Source organism: Gobio gobio (genome assembly GCF_949357685.1).
Source record: "Gobio gobio genome assembly, chromosome: 14".
Lineage (NCBI taxonomy): Eukaryota > Metazoa > Chordata > Actinopteri > Cypriniformes > Gobionidae > Gobio > Gobio gobio.
In genome coordinates, this window is record NC_137107.1 from 2,234,007 (window position 1) to 2,249,006 (window position 15,000).

The following is a 15,000-nucleotide window of genomic DNA, read 5'->3' on the forward strand; positions in this document are numbered from 1 at the left end:
AAACGAAGCTTCGGACGTCATTGGTCACGTGATTTTGATAGAACGAATCAAGCATCGATACAAAGCTTCACTGAAAATTGTTTAATTTTTTTGACACACTCTTCGGAGCTTTGGTGTCACTGTTAACATCACTAGTATCAACTTAAATCTCTTCAGCTCACAACAAACAAATTAGTCTTCTTTGGCTCACGATCGTCCCTTCTCACAGCCACACGCCTCCTATTATATCCTGTTCCTGGTCTTATTGCAGCTGCGCTGACTCAGCTGGAGCAGAGCGGCAGACTGAAGCAAAATGGTTGCGTTAACCACAGTTGAGACCCGTTTGGCCACGGGCTGGGCAGTTCTGGGCTCTAGACGGATGAGATGCAGATCCACAGTTATCACAGGGCCATGATGCTTATGCTTGTGGGCATGGCCGAGACTGCTGGTGCCTCAGTAGCATAACTGCAGAGGAGTCTGCTGCCGCCAATGTGTCGTTCTGGCTAGGCTGTAATATTGATGGGGGCATAAGGGAAGGGGGCTGAGCAGTCCGTGATTGTTTGCCGTTTAGTCAGAGCCGACGCACATGCAGCTAAACTCTCTATTTGTAATGCAATCGTGATTTCTCGGGACAGCAATAAATCGTCCGGTTCTAATAGCAGAGTTTCACGTACTTTTGCATTGTTGGTATGTTCAATTAACTGGTCACGAATCATTTCATCCTGCAATACACCAAACTTAAATGTGCTGGCCAACCCCTGCAGGTTGGCTACATACTGTTGCACCGTCTCACCGGACAGCTGGTGTCTGTTGCACCGTCTCACCGGACAGCTGGTTTCTTTGGCAGAAAAGAAAACGGTGCAAGAAGGCTCTCTGTTGGGCTGCAAAGTATGGGGTCAGTAGTTCCATGGCTGTGTCATAGTCACTTGAGGTGCCCGACTCAAGCGTTCCCAGCACACGCTGACCCTTGGCTCCCAAGCAATGCAGTAACAGTGCCTTTTTGTGGGCTGCGCTCACATCAGTCAGCCCCACTGCCAAGATGAAAGTCTCGAAGGACTGTAAGCAGCGTGTCCAGGGAATCGGAGGCTCACCAAGTAGAGCAAGAAAAGGAGGTGTAAGTGCTATATCAGCTATCCTCATCGCCAAATGTTATATTTGGTAAGGATCACACCGACACAGGGGTAGCATCAACTTATAGTATCTTTTTAATTAGCATTCTCCCTTTCATACTCGAGTAAACAAACTCATACATTGGTCAGGCATAACAGAATGCTTGCAGCAGAATCAAACTCTATGCATCTCTGAACACTGACTCAATGCATTGAAACAACACTTGAGAGAACACAACACTGTGCTGTATGAATGAATGTGAATTCTGTGATGAGCATGTGCACTCTGGTCAGAGCGGAATAGTTTACAATGATTCAAGTGGAATATTGCAATTTCTTTAAATAAGAAGAAACATTAATATAATTAATTATATCTATAAATGGAATCAAACTCTTATTAATCATGTTTATAGTACATAAATATTACCAAGAAAATAACCCAAGAAGAAACTATAATAACTTTCAATTAAAATGCAAACATTTTAGCCATCTACACTCACCGAATCGTCTCCAGTCTATAATGTGGATCATCCTTCAGATCAGAGAGCTGCTTCACTCCTGAGTCTCTTAGTTTATTCCATGACAGATCCAGTTCTCTCAGGTGTGAGGGGTTTGATCTCAGAGCTGAAGCCAGAGCAGCACAACCTTCATCTGTAACATCACAATAACTCAACCTGTAGAGAACAATGACACTCTTCAGTCTCTCAGATCAGGATCTACAGCTCAGATAAGATGGATCTTCAGAATCAGAAAGAGAGATTTAAATCATGACATGATTGACACGTCCAGTCTAAGGCTTAGACCCTTCTACGTTCTGCTTCAGGGGGTTCATTTCAGTATCATATTTTTTTGTACCCCGAAATCCACAAAATATCTTTATTAGTAAATCCATTATAATACTAGTTATATTACTTCTCCGTTATACACTGCACCCTTTCTCCTCAAAATTCAGATCTTTATATTCTATAGTTACACTTTTTTACTTGTAACAGAATCACAATTTCTATTCATTTTCCACTGATTTACGAGACCTGATGAGCATTAGCGTCTTCCAGCGTTGTCTGTCTGTGTTTTCATAGCATCCGAGTCATAACAGCGGGTTATGAATATGAAATATCAGTGACATGAGCAGTGATTGATCTTCCTCTGAGTCATTACAGCGGGTTATGAACATGAAATATGAGTGACATGAGCAGAGAAGGATCTTCCTCTGTCAATCATATTTCATGTTCATAATCCGCTGTTATGACTCAGAGGGAGATCAATCACTGCTCATGTGACACAAACCCAGAGGAATGTTTCTACACATAAAACATGTGCTAATAAACATACGATTATGACAGCATACTGTGTGATATGTATGTGATTTTCGTGGATTTAGATTATTTTTATAATAATAAAGGATGTTTACATAAGAAATGCTAAGCATAGCTTATTCTAGTTTATTCAAAATGCTACAGATAACATTTCTGCCACATTATATGATTAAAATCCACATTGAATTATTATTCATCTATTATTAATCTATTATAATGAATTGCCATGTGTAGCTTGATGCTAATTGTAGCTATAATGCAAATGTTACCCAGGTGTGATTATATTTCATGATGTATGTTGTCAAAATAATTAATGTGAGAACATAAGAAAATGTTTTGTTTTATTTTCTAGAAAGATTTTTGTAATAGTTGGGTATAATGTATATCGGGATCAAAGGAATGTGTTTGGGCAAGCCATGTAATGCCAGAGGAATAATGCCACTTACATTTGACAACAAGGTTCTTGTCATCCTTTCTCCAACAAAAAGTTATGGAAATATTTCCAGCAGCTGAATATAAGCTTTTCCATCTTCTAAGCTAGTGTGCTGCAATAGTGACATCCCACAACCCCAAATCAGAAAAAGATGGGATTGAAACGAAGGGGTTCGTTGAAGTATATGGATATGAACATAGAGGGGTGCGAAACACAGCAGGCAGTCGGTCAGGACTGAATGAGATTCTTAATTGAAGAGATACACTCAGCGGAAGGTAGATGAGTTCTTTACTGAAGAAACTTGGGCATACATGTGTGGTTCTGTAAAATATTGAACAGGAAAATCAACTTAAATAAATATATATATGAATACATATACAGATCTGCAAACATAACCATCCTTTGAATAGTTAACAGTAGTAGTATAGATGTTAATTTGGGAATATGATTAATACAACATTACTGCACAATAAGTTGACTGATAATTCGGTACATATCCACAAGAGGGCGCTACTAACGCATGAATGACATTTAACTGGCATGCGGTATGCAGGTGATAATCAGCTGATCACTGCAGGTTAATAATAATCTCAGATTAACGTTCACATACAATAATAACGTGATGTACGACATATACTCAAACGTGTCTTGTCAACATAACCCAGAAACATACTATTATACATGAAATCAAGCAGGTAATGCAAGGTATACAACTAATAGGCTACTTCTTTACTCAGAGGAATAAACCAGCTGATCTATTAACAATAAGCAAGAAATACAAATGATATTCACTTACTTTCTTTGCACGCACACAGTAACCCAACATTAACTCGTGCTCTGTACTGATAAAATGCAGATGTTAAACTAGAAAGAAGCTGACAAACTTTTCATCCTTTTGCATGTCCTAACATGTAACTAAACCCTATCTTCCATCCAGTTCCGGTTTTGCGCTGATGACGTTGCAGCAATAGAGCGCTCTAGTTGGTCTATATCATCCATCTTCCAAATACAACCTGGGCCCTCATTTATCAATGGTGCGTACGGACAGATTTGTGCTTAGTGAGTGCGTAAGAACAATTTCACGCAAAGTGTGGGATTCACCAAGTTGTACTTATACGTAGAAATGTGTGTAAATATAAGCACACCTCTGAGCATGCTTACGCAGATAATCTAGTGGTAGAATAGCGACACTACACATAAAAAGCATTTAAGAGTGTCACAGTAAGCATTAAGCTATCCACATATGTCCTGTGTTTCCTTTAAAACACTCAATTTATAATTTGTCTAGTTTTAAACACGATGCTTAATTGGTGTCAAACCCTATAAAAGACAGATGTGAAATATATTTGTCTCAGTGCAATGGCTTATCTTGCGTTATTGGAAGACTTGGCAAACAATGCGCTCCGCAGAGAGCGCGTTTTCCAAGATCGCGCTGATCTGCTTGGCGAGAGCACAGAGTGGCTTCTAAGTAGGTACCGCTTTCCCAAAAATGTACTGCTGGATTTGTGTCGTGATTTAGGACCAGTGTTGGAGAGAGAAACAAATCGAACGAAAGCCATTCCCGTGCACATCCAACTCCTGTCCACCCTTGGATTTTAAGCTACTGGCACATTTTAGCGTGAGGTTGGAGATATATGTGGTATATCCCAGCCATCAGTGAGTAGGATCATGCCGGCAGTGTTGGATGCAATTATTTCCTTGGCCCCAACCTACATCCAGTTCCCTTATCGAAATCCTCAACAAGCCGCAATTAAACGGGACTTTCATGCCATTGCTAGATTCCCAAACATAATTGGAGCTATAGACTGCACCCACATCGCCATAAAAGCACCATCAACCAACAAATTTAATTATGTAAATAGAAAAGGGTTTCATTCTGTTAACGTGCAAATAATTTGTGATGCAAATTTGTTGTTATTAAACGTCGTTGCGCGGTGGCCTGGAGGAACACACGACTCGTTCGTTCAGCAGAATAGCTCTGTGGGTGTGCATCTCCAAGAAGGCGCTGTTGAGGATGGCTGGCTCATTGGTGAATTTAAGGCTACAACATGTTTAAAATGCTATTGTAGGGCTATGTACAATTACTTAAACTATTTCATCATTAGGTGATCAAGGTTACCCGCTAAAGCCATGGCTAATGACCCCTAACCAACCCGAGGACCGAGCAGGAACAGGCGTACAACCGTGCCCATGCGTGCTCAAGGAGCACAGTTGAGCGCGCAATAGGCCTGCTGAAAGGACGGTGGCTGTGTCTGTCAAGCACGGGAGGGACACTGCAGTATCAGCCAGAAAAAGCATGCAAAATCATCATGGCTTGCAGTGTGCTACACAACTTGGCCATCAGACAGGGCATCCCTCTGCAGGAATCCCCAAGACCAGACGGCCCTATACTCGATGCAGTGCCCCTGCCACCTCCTAATGCCGCTGGCATTCAGACAAGACAGAGGATCATACAGACATTTTAGGCAAGTCTGGCCATTGGTCGAGTGCAGAAACATTACAGCGATTTCATTTTGTGTTTTGCAGCTTCGTGGAAACAAATAACTGAAATTACATTAGTCAGCGGTTTATGGTTTATTAGCAATTGTATTTGCGCAAGAGGCAATCTGTTTCAGAGACTCGTTGATTTGAATCAATACATTTGTTATGTTGCTCAGTTGATCCTTTAGGTCATTAATGGATTTTGTTGTTTCCTCTTGATTTTGTAGCACCGCCTCACTCAGCACTCTTGGCGCACGGCGCATGGAAGGGGCAATGGATGGGCCCGGCTCCTCAAGCTCCTCAGGCACAACGGGTGTCGCTATTAAGGAAACACATGTTCACATTAATTTAATTGAGTTTATCCTATGAATGATTTCATTAAAAGTTTACAAATTGAAATAAAATGTATGCAAACACTATCCTATTCCAGTTGGTTTATTTTACCTTCACTTTGGGTGTTAGATGGCCCGGTTTGTTCTGTCGCAAGAGCATCAGTGTCACCGTCCTTAATAATCCCGGACAGAGCCGTGTCTCCGATGATGCAGGCTATGCGGTTGTCCAATGGGGAAAGTTCTGTTGTTGTCTGTCCTCCTCCAGTTGCGGACATTTCTCGTCTGTGTGCTGTGACACGTTTTTTAGCCAATACTTTAATATCAAACCATTTTTTTATTTATTTCTGGGACAGTTCTCTCCTCAGACCCAACGGAATTAACTGCATTGGTGACATTCTCCCATGCAGCATTTTTTCTTTTATTTGTAATTCCTCCTGCAGTGAATGAACTAAACAAAATCTGTTGGTTGGATTCAACTTCATTTACAAGTATCTCTAATTCTGTGTTTGTGAAGTTCCTCTTCTTTGCTCTCTTTGCCATTATTGCAGTGAGGAAAAAAAACAATCACGTAATTTTTAAAGGGAAGTGTTGTCACCATATATGGTTAATTAGAGGCGTTTCCGAATGCTAATGACCATGAATGTGAACGAGCATGGTACTTACGCACATGTGGTATTTATCAACAATGATTGCTTACTCATGTGCGTAAGAACTGCGTACGCACGTTTGATAAGAACAGTTTTTTCCCCAGAGCTGTCTCTTTATTGAACTCAAACCCCCGTTGATCCACTTCCCTCATAAACTGATAACTCTCCTACCTCACATCTGCCTTCACTTTGTTATTTGCACTACTGACTGTTTATTACAGTAACAACTGTTTACTTATGCATTCTGCACCACCATACCGTAACTGGATTATGCTCATCTGCACTGCCGACTGTATTTACAGTAACAATGTTTACATTTGCATTTTGCACCGTACTTCTAACTGGAATATGCAACCACTTTCCACTGCACTTTTACACTTTCTTTCGGATAGCTCTGTCCATAATTTATTGTACTAACTTAATCCACTGCTATATTCCTCATATTAGCCTAACATATTATTGTATACCTCTAACTGTAAAATTCTGTTCAAGTAATAACCGTCTGTATATTTATTCATAGTACATAGTCACCTGTAAATTCTGTTTATAGTAATAGCCATCTGTATATTTATTCATAGTACATATTCACCTGTAAATTCTGTTTATAGTAATAGCCATCTGTATATTTATTCACTGTATATATTCATCTGTAAATTCAGTTCTACTTATAGTAATAACCATCTCTCTACTTATACATATTTATATATATTCAGAACATTTTTATGTCCTGCACTTACGCAACCATTGTATATATCCTGCACTTGCTGCTATTGCACTTCTGGTTAGACCTAAACTGCATTTCGTTGCCTTGTACTTGTACTTGTGTAATGACAATAAAGTTGAATCTAATCTAATCTAATCTAATAAATGCGGATTTTCTTGTACTTAGGCACATTCTAAATTTCATTCGTTGGACAAAATATAGAACCTTTTCTATGCACTGTTGATAAATGAGGGCCCTGGCCTTTTGCACAGCCGCCCCCGAATTTAGGAACTGAATTCGCTCATCTAACAAAAGCCTTATATCTTGTCCTAGTCATCCTTAGGTAGGGCTGGGAGCTGGATAAGACGAGCCACGACCCGTGTGTAAGTCCTACCATTAATGTCTACGCTGGCTGTCCGGACTCTGCCATCTGAGCCTGGGAAGACCTGGTTGATCCTGCCTACTGGCCAGAGGGCACGGGGAAGTTGGGGATCGACGATCATAACCACGTCCCCGATCTCTAGTGATTTCTTCTCGGTTTTCCACTTCTGGCGGGATTGAAGACTGGGTAAGTAGTACTTTAAGAAATGTCTCCAAAAGTGCTCTGCAAGCAGTTGACTGTGGCGCCAGCGTCTGCGACTCAGGAGCTCGGACTCTTGGTAGACTACTTGAGGTAAGGATGCATCTCGACAGCCAATCAGGAAGCAGTACGGTGTGATCGGGTCAAGGTCGGCTACATCTGAGGAGGTATACCCAAGAGGCTTTGAGTTGAGAATACCTTCAACCTCGATCAGGACTGTTCTCAACACTTCCTCCGTGACAGTCTGGGCCCCAATCGTCACTCTGAGGGCTGTCTTGATCGAGCGGATCTCCCTCTCCCAGCAACCACCGAAGTGAGGGGCACTTGGAGGGTTGTATACAAACTTGATCTGCTGGCTGGCGAGGTGACACTGTAATTCCTCTTGGAGGGCGGCGAAGGTGTCATTCAATTGACGTTCTCCTCCCTTAAAGTTGGTGCCTTGATCGCACAATAACTCGTACGGCTTCCCTCGCCGGGCAATGAACCGTCGCAGGGCCATCAAGAACGAGTCAGAGTCGATACTGGTAAGAAGGTCGAGATGGGTTGCCTTGGTTGTCATACACTTAAAGATAATGCCCCACCTCTTCTCATTACGACGGCCAATCTTAACTAATAAGGGACCGAAACAGTCCATGCCAGTTGAGTAGAAGGCTGGATGGAAGAATCTTTGTCTGGTAAGGGGCAAGTCGGCCATGAGGGGAACTTCTGGACGGCTTCTCCATTTTCTACACTCTGCACACTGGCGTTGGTGTCAGCGGACAGCTTCACGCCCCCTCAGTATCCAGTACGTCCTTCTGATTTCGGCAAACAATCGCTCTGCACCGGGATGGTGTAGCCTCTCATCATAATCCCTGATGATTAGCTCTGTGGTCAGATGTCGAGGGTCGAGGACAACTGGATGTACAGCATCCGCTTCTAGTACCTCACAGTGGCGTAGGCGTCCTCCTACTCGAATGAGTCCGGTAGCAGCGTCAAGCTCAGGGGAGAGTGAAGACAGTCTGCTTGAGGCTGACACCGGTTTATCTGACTTCAGAAGTTTCAGCTCATCAGGAAAGGACTCTGCTTGAGCTTGATGGAGGACTGCTTGTTGAACGTCTCTTTGGAGGTCAGCACTGGAGGTGTAAGCCGCCCCGTGAAGCTCCTGCCCATAGGCGTTCAGGCACTCTGACAGTGTATTGTACTGCTGCGGCTTAAATGGAGGTGAAGTTGTGGTCGTCAACCCAGTGAAGGCTGTCTGTCTCAATTCACTGCTTGTCTCTTCAGGCAATGAGAGGGGCTGTTCAGGCCAATTATCTTGTGGCAGCTTAAGGAATGCTGGTCCCTGGCTCCACCGGCTCCCTATGCAGAGGTCGCGAAGAGGCTTGCCTCGGGTGATGTCATCCGCTGGGTTGTCTGCGGATCTGACGTAGCACCAGGTGGCGGAAGCTGTCATCTCTTGGATCTCCGCCACACGTGTTCCTACGAACACCTTGAAGCGACACGAGCTGGATGTAAGCCATGTAAGCACGGTGGTGGACTCTGACCAGAGCGTAGTGGAGTGGATAGGAATCGTAAGCTCGGACCACTGAGGGCGGCGCACAGCTCTAAGCGGGGTAAAGACTGTTGCTTGCGGGGAGCAACGCGGGATCTGGCAGCAACAAAGGTGACTTCTACTTGACCTTCTTTGTCTTCTGTCCGCAGATAGGCCACTGAACCGTACGCCTGCTCCGATGCGTCACAGAAGACGTGGATTTCATATCGACAGGACGGGTGATCCATCTGTGAGCTGGCGTAGCACCGGGGTAGAGATATCTTCTCCAATACACTCAACTCCTTCTCCCACTCAGACCACGAAGTAAGGAGTTTCTCAGGCAACTGTGGATCATCCCAGTCGCGTTTCTTGTCCCACAAGCGCTGTACCAATATCTTTGCCCTGGTGGTGTAAGGGATGACATAACCAAGGGGGTCATGTTGGCTGGCCAATACACGGTAGATATTGCGCATTGTCACAGTGGAGCAGCGGCTAGCTCGGTGCTTGTAGTGTAGGGTGTCAGACTGACAGTGCCAGTGAAGTCCGAGCGTAGGCTCCTGAACATCTTGTTGACCTTGATGAAGCCAGAGCTCACAGGTACTGGATCTAGACTCAGAGGGTAGGTGAGTAATCACTGACGGACAATTACTGGCCCATTGTCGAAGTTCAAAGCCTCCAGAGGCTAGGAGTGAACAGAGTTGATCAACTAGGTCTCGGCGTCTTGGGGGGAGTGAACACTATGCAGACAATTATCCACATAGAAGGATCTTTCAATAACCTCTCTGACCAGGTCTCCAGGCTGGCTGTGATCTATGACGTGCCTCTGCAGGGCGTATGTGGCACAGCAGGGACTGCACGTGGTGCCAAAGGGGAGCACCTGCCACTGGTACACGTCGGGGGGTTGCTCAGGCTTCAGGTCTCGCCATAGGAAACGGAGCAATGGCATGTCATCAGGGAGCAGCCTCAACTGGTGAAACATACCTCGAATATCACTGCTAATGGCGACCGGGTGCTCTCGGAAGCGGAGCAGAACTGCTAGCAGTGATGGACCTAGCGTGGGTCCTGGTAGAAGGAATTCATTCAGGCTGTGGCCTTCATATTGAAAGGAGCAGTTATAAACGACCCGATTCTTCTGGTTATGCTGCACCATATGGTGTGGAATGTACCATGATGTGGAGCTCTCGACCTCTCTTGGTTCCAGCTTGGTGACATAACCTGCTTCCTTCAGTCTGGTGATCTCGGCCTGGTAGGCCGAAGCCTGGTTAAGGTTCTTAAGTAGTCTCCTCTCGACACTCCTAAGCTGCGGGAGAACGGCTCCTTTGGGCATATCCAGCTGTGGCATGCTCTGCATCCGAAGTAGCGGCGTAGCATACCTCATCGTTCCTTCTACCTCCACTCGCTCAGTCTTCTCCTGCAGGAGCCTGATGGCTTCTTGGTCTAGCTTGGATCTTGTAACTACCTTGTCGCTGCGGTAGGGAATCACATCCATCTGCCATAATCTCTCAACATGAGCAAACAGGTCTGCATTGGGGAGGATAGATGTGAAGAAACACTGATATGTGTTGATCCCGCGACGAATCTCATGTGTGGGACCTTGAAGGGTCCATCCTAGACGGGTCTTGACCGCTGCAGGTCCACCTGGGGGGCCTAACCGGACGGGTTCAACGGGCGTGATGAGGTGTGGGCAATCTGACCCGATCAGCAACATAGGCTACACCTTATCCATCTGCTGCAACGGGAGGCCAGTTAGATGTTTGTAACTCTTCTTCAAGGAAGCCACCGGGTAGGTGTGTTCAGCAAGGCCTAGTCTCTCAGCCGTGAATGCATGTTGGATAAGGTATTTCTTGTGAGGATGAGACACAGACGATACTGTGAAGGAGACGGCTGCGCCATGGAGCACCTGCTGATCCTGTCTCACTGTTCTCAGTATCAGGTCCTCTGGTCGTCCTCTGAGGTTCAGCTGCTGCGCGGCTGCTTGGAGGAGAATAGTCCTCTCAGACCCGTCGTCGAGCACTGCATACGTCTCTAACGATGCATCTCCATTCGTGATGATCACCTTACTCACTTTAAGCAGGACTCTACGGCTACTGGCAGAACGGTCAACGTATAGGAGGTTTTTTGTGGTACTCACAAGACAGGAGTTCTCTGGGGGCTTGGGCGTTGTACTGGCATTCACCGCCCTCTCGTTTAGATCATGCAATATAAGGAGATGTTTCCTATTGCAGGTCTTGCACAAGGCTTTCAGAGTACATCTGGAAGCATGATGATTGCGGCCGCATCTCCAGCATCGGTTATTCTTACGAATCCAGGTTTCTTTCTGTTCTTTAGTCAGCTCTTTGAAGTTGAGGCATCCATTAAGGAAATGACTGGCATTGTCGCAATAAGGGCAGTAGGCGTGCAATTTATCTCTGTACCTAGTAGAACTGGGCCTGGACTCTGGAACGGACACTCCCTGTTCGATATCTGCAGCAGGCTTCTCTGCACCCAGCAGGATGCTTGTCGATCTCTCCGGTGGCTTGGGGACATAACGTCCTTCTCTCTTCTAGAAACTGATTTCTTTAAAAGCAAATATCTCCCTTTGCTTTAAACTTTGAACGTTGTAACTTTGCAGATGTTGTTTATGCTCAAGCAGCAACATTACACGCTAGCTAAAGTTAGAATAGTGAAATCGTGGTTTACCACCCCTTTAAACTGTATAATGCATTAAAAACCCATTGCAGTGTACACCCAGGTAAAAAGGAAATATATTTACAGTAAATTGTGCTTTTTTGGACATAGTTAATATATTTCAATCATACGATACTAAGTTTGTATTAAATGTATTATTTTGAAACAACTTCAAGTATATTAAGTGTTTTTCAATATATGCTTTATATCAATTTTAAAGGGATACTTCACAGCTGGAAAGATGAATGTGTGTTTAAACTGGGTCATTTATGTAGTAGAAATGTGAAATTATTTTAGAAGTTGGTGCCTTCTAGACTGAGAAAAGCCAGAAAATGTATTTTTGGCTCATGTGGATGAAAGACAACAACTCCCAGAATGCACTTGCTTCACTGCCCTACGAGACCACTCCCAACAGTTGTATGAATAAATGTGCATAAAAAAATAGAAGAAATATGTGCAGTTTAAGTGTGTTTACTGAAATGATTCTTAATGAGAAAATACACAAAACATGTTATATGGTTTGGTGTGCCCAAACTTTACCATACCACAACTTTTAAATTATACATCTTACATGGGTTTCAGACAGGAACAGGTGGAAATAACGGATAGGCCACTTCTCTGTTGTATGAAATGATTTCAGACCCTGTCCACCTTCACCAGAGTACAAAAAGACGACTATGCAATTTATAGATCTGGAGAGCTGTCAGACATCTGTACTAGAGCATTTGCTCAAATCAAAAGACATCCAAACTGAAATATCATAACAATTTAACAACACTATTTTATAAAAACAACAAAATCATTTAACATTCTTACATATTTACAGATTGTACATATATCTTCTGCCACACAGTAATTTCTTCGCTCTGCACACATGAGTATGTGACATATTAAGTTACACCTGACAGAAAACACGGCTAGACTTTTTCATACCCCTTTTCCACCAAGGCAGTGCTAGAGCTAGATCGGAGCCAGAGCCTAGTTTCAAATCGGCTCTTTGTGTTTCCACACCCAAAGCCCAGCTCCGAGCCAGGAGAAGTGGTTCTTAAGTAGCACCAGAACATTGCTGGGCTAGAACAGGGCTAGAAGTAAGAACCGATTCCGTCAGGCTCTGGGGGCGGAGTCAACAAGACCAACACACACTGAGATCCGCCATTGTTGAAATAGCAGCTAATGGAGCTAACAGCTGCTGCTCGTTTGTAATCTCCGTCTGTACAAATGACAGCGAACTGCATGAATGTGTTGGATTCGCTGTTTTCCTTGTGTTTTGATGCCGATGTAGGATCGTAAAGCCATGTGAATCAATAGTAACGCAACGTTTGCATTGTTGATGGAAGGCTTGTTCGCAGCGGTGCTGTGCAGAGACCGATCGCCGTATGATAACCAGTCCAGCGAGAGCATATGACTCCTTATGCTTTTGATTCACTCATGCGTTTATCATACGTGGATCGGTCTGCGCAGCGCCGATGCATCTCGAACAAGCCTGGTGTGTGTGTGTTTCGCTGCCCAGGGTTGCCAGGTTTTCACAACAAAACCCACCCAATTGCTACTCAAAACAAGCCCAATCGCGTTTCAGGGGGGGATTCCCTGGTAAAAATCACATTTGGGGGTAAAATATGTGTTTTTTTGGCATGGTTGCCTACTAAAATTCGCATTCCTGGGGCTAAATATCACATAATTGGGGTTGCTTCAACCCGCGGACATGAAAAACAGCCACGGCAACAGTGATGAAGCCTTGGAAGACTGAAGGTGAGTTGAACAGGCCATACGGCATCACCTGATATTTGTAGTGTCCTCCTGGGGTGATGAACGCCGTCTTCCATTCGTCACCCTCGCGGATCCTAATGAGGTTGTAAGCACTCAGCAGGTCAAGCTTGGAGAAAATGCGAGCGCCACAGAGCTGTTCCAACGCTGCTGGGACCAGAGTAAGAAGATAGCGATACTAAACAGTCTGGGAATTGAGAATGTTGTGGGTGGTTAACTGTTGTGGACTGCGTTTCCTCTGGAGATTGAGTCTTTGGAAAAGTGGATGCAAGATAAAATTCCCGGCGGAGCCAGAGTTGATGAGCGCTTGTGCTGGAAGGAGAAGTTTAGGGGTTGTAATTTGGACAGGAGAAAAATGGTAAAAATAGCTATGGGTAGCACCAGTTGATTACCGAGTGCAACCATTCTACGTCATCAACCTAGAACGCAAACAAAATGGCGCCGCCATTGTCCAAATATATAATGGATTTTTTAAATAACGTGGATCTTTCATGGGTTTTCTACAACATATTTCAGAAAGAGAAAACATTTATGTTATATTAAGCCATACAAGTCTTGACACCATGGGATCCCTTTAAGCACTGCGGGTACGGGCGGGTGTGGATTTATAAAATCGGACCCGTGCAGGACTCTGAGTTGACATACGTGCTTCAGACGCAATCACGCAGGGGCGTTCCCAAAGCGGCATCGACGCAGCGTCTCGTTACCTCCTCAGGGAACTAGGGTTACAGTCGTAACCGGAGGCGTTTTATTTGTACCTCAGATCAGCTGATGTGTGTCTTCCCTTAAATACTAGAGGTTTGTCCATAGACTGGTCACTCTTCATGGACACACAGCTGGACTCCAGTGAGTTTGATCTCTGACTGTGTAATTGACTTTAAAAGAAAGAGTGACAAGAAGAATTCATGTAGTTAACTTGACAATTTTACATTGCACTATGATAATGTCATCCATCCTTCCATCCACCCACCCAATCCATCCATCCATCCATCCATCCATCCATCCATCCATCCATCCATCCATCCATCCATCCATCCATCCATCTATCTATCTATCTATCTATCTATCTATCTATCTATCTATCTATCTATCTATCTATCTATCTGTCTGTCTGTCTGTCTGTCTATCTATCTATCCATCCATCCATCCATCCATCCATCCATCCATCAATTAATCCACCCATCCATCCATCCAATACCCCATCCATCCCCCCCACCCAATCCATCCATCCATCCATCCATCCATCCATCCATCCATCAATTAATCCACCCACCCATCCATCCATCCATTCACCATCCCACCCACCCATCCATCCATCCATCTATCCATCCATCAATTAATCCACCCATCCATCCATCCATCCAATCCACCCACCCACCCACCCATCCATCCATCCATCCATCCATCCATCCATCCATCCAATCCACCCACCCACCCATCCATCCATCCATCCATCTATCTATCCATCTATCCATAAAA

General features: G+C 44.3%; 1 long non-coding RNA gene across 1 annotated transcript in view; it reads right to left on the reverse strand.

The window, feature by feature from the left end:
• Nucleotides 1-12,213: 12,213 nt before the first annotated feature.
• The window catches only part of LOC307136896, a 12,087-nt gene continuing 9,300 nt past the window's right edge, over nucleotides 12,214-15,000 (reverse strand). The window contains exons 3-4 of the long non-coding RNA XR_013817851.1: nucleotides 14,280-14,396; nucleotides 12,214-13,833 (exon numbers count right to left, since the gene is read on the reverse strand). This is a non-coding gene — a long non-coding RNA (uncharacterized lncRNA). The remainder of the gene's footprint in view (nucleotides 13,834-14,279; nucleotides 14,397-15,000) is intronic.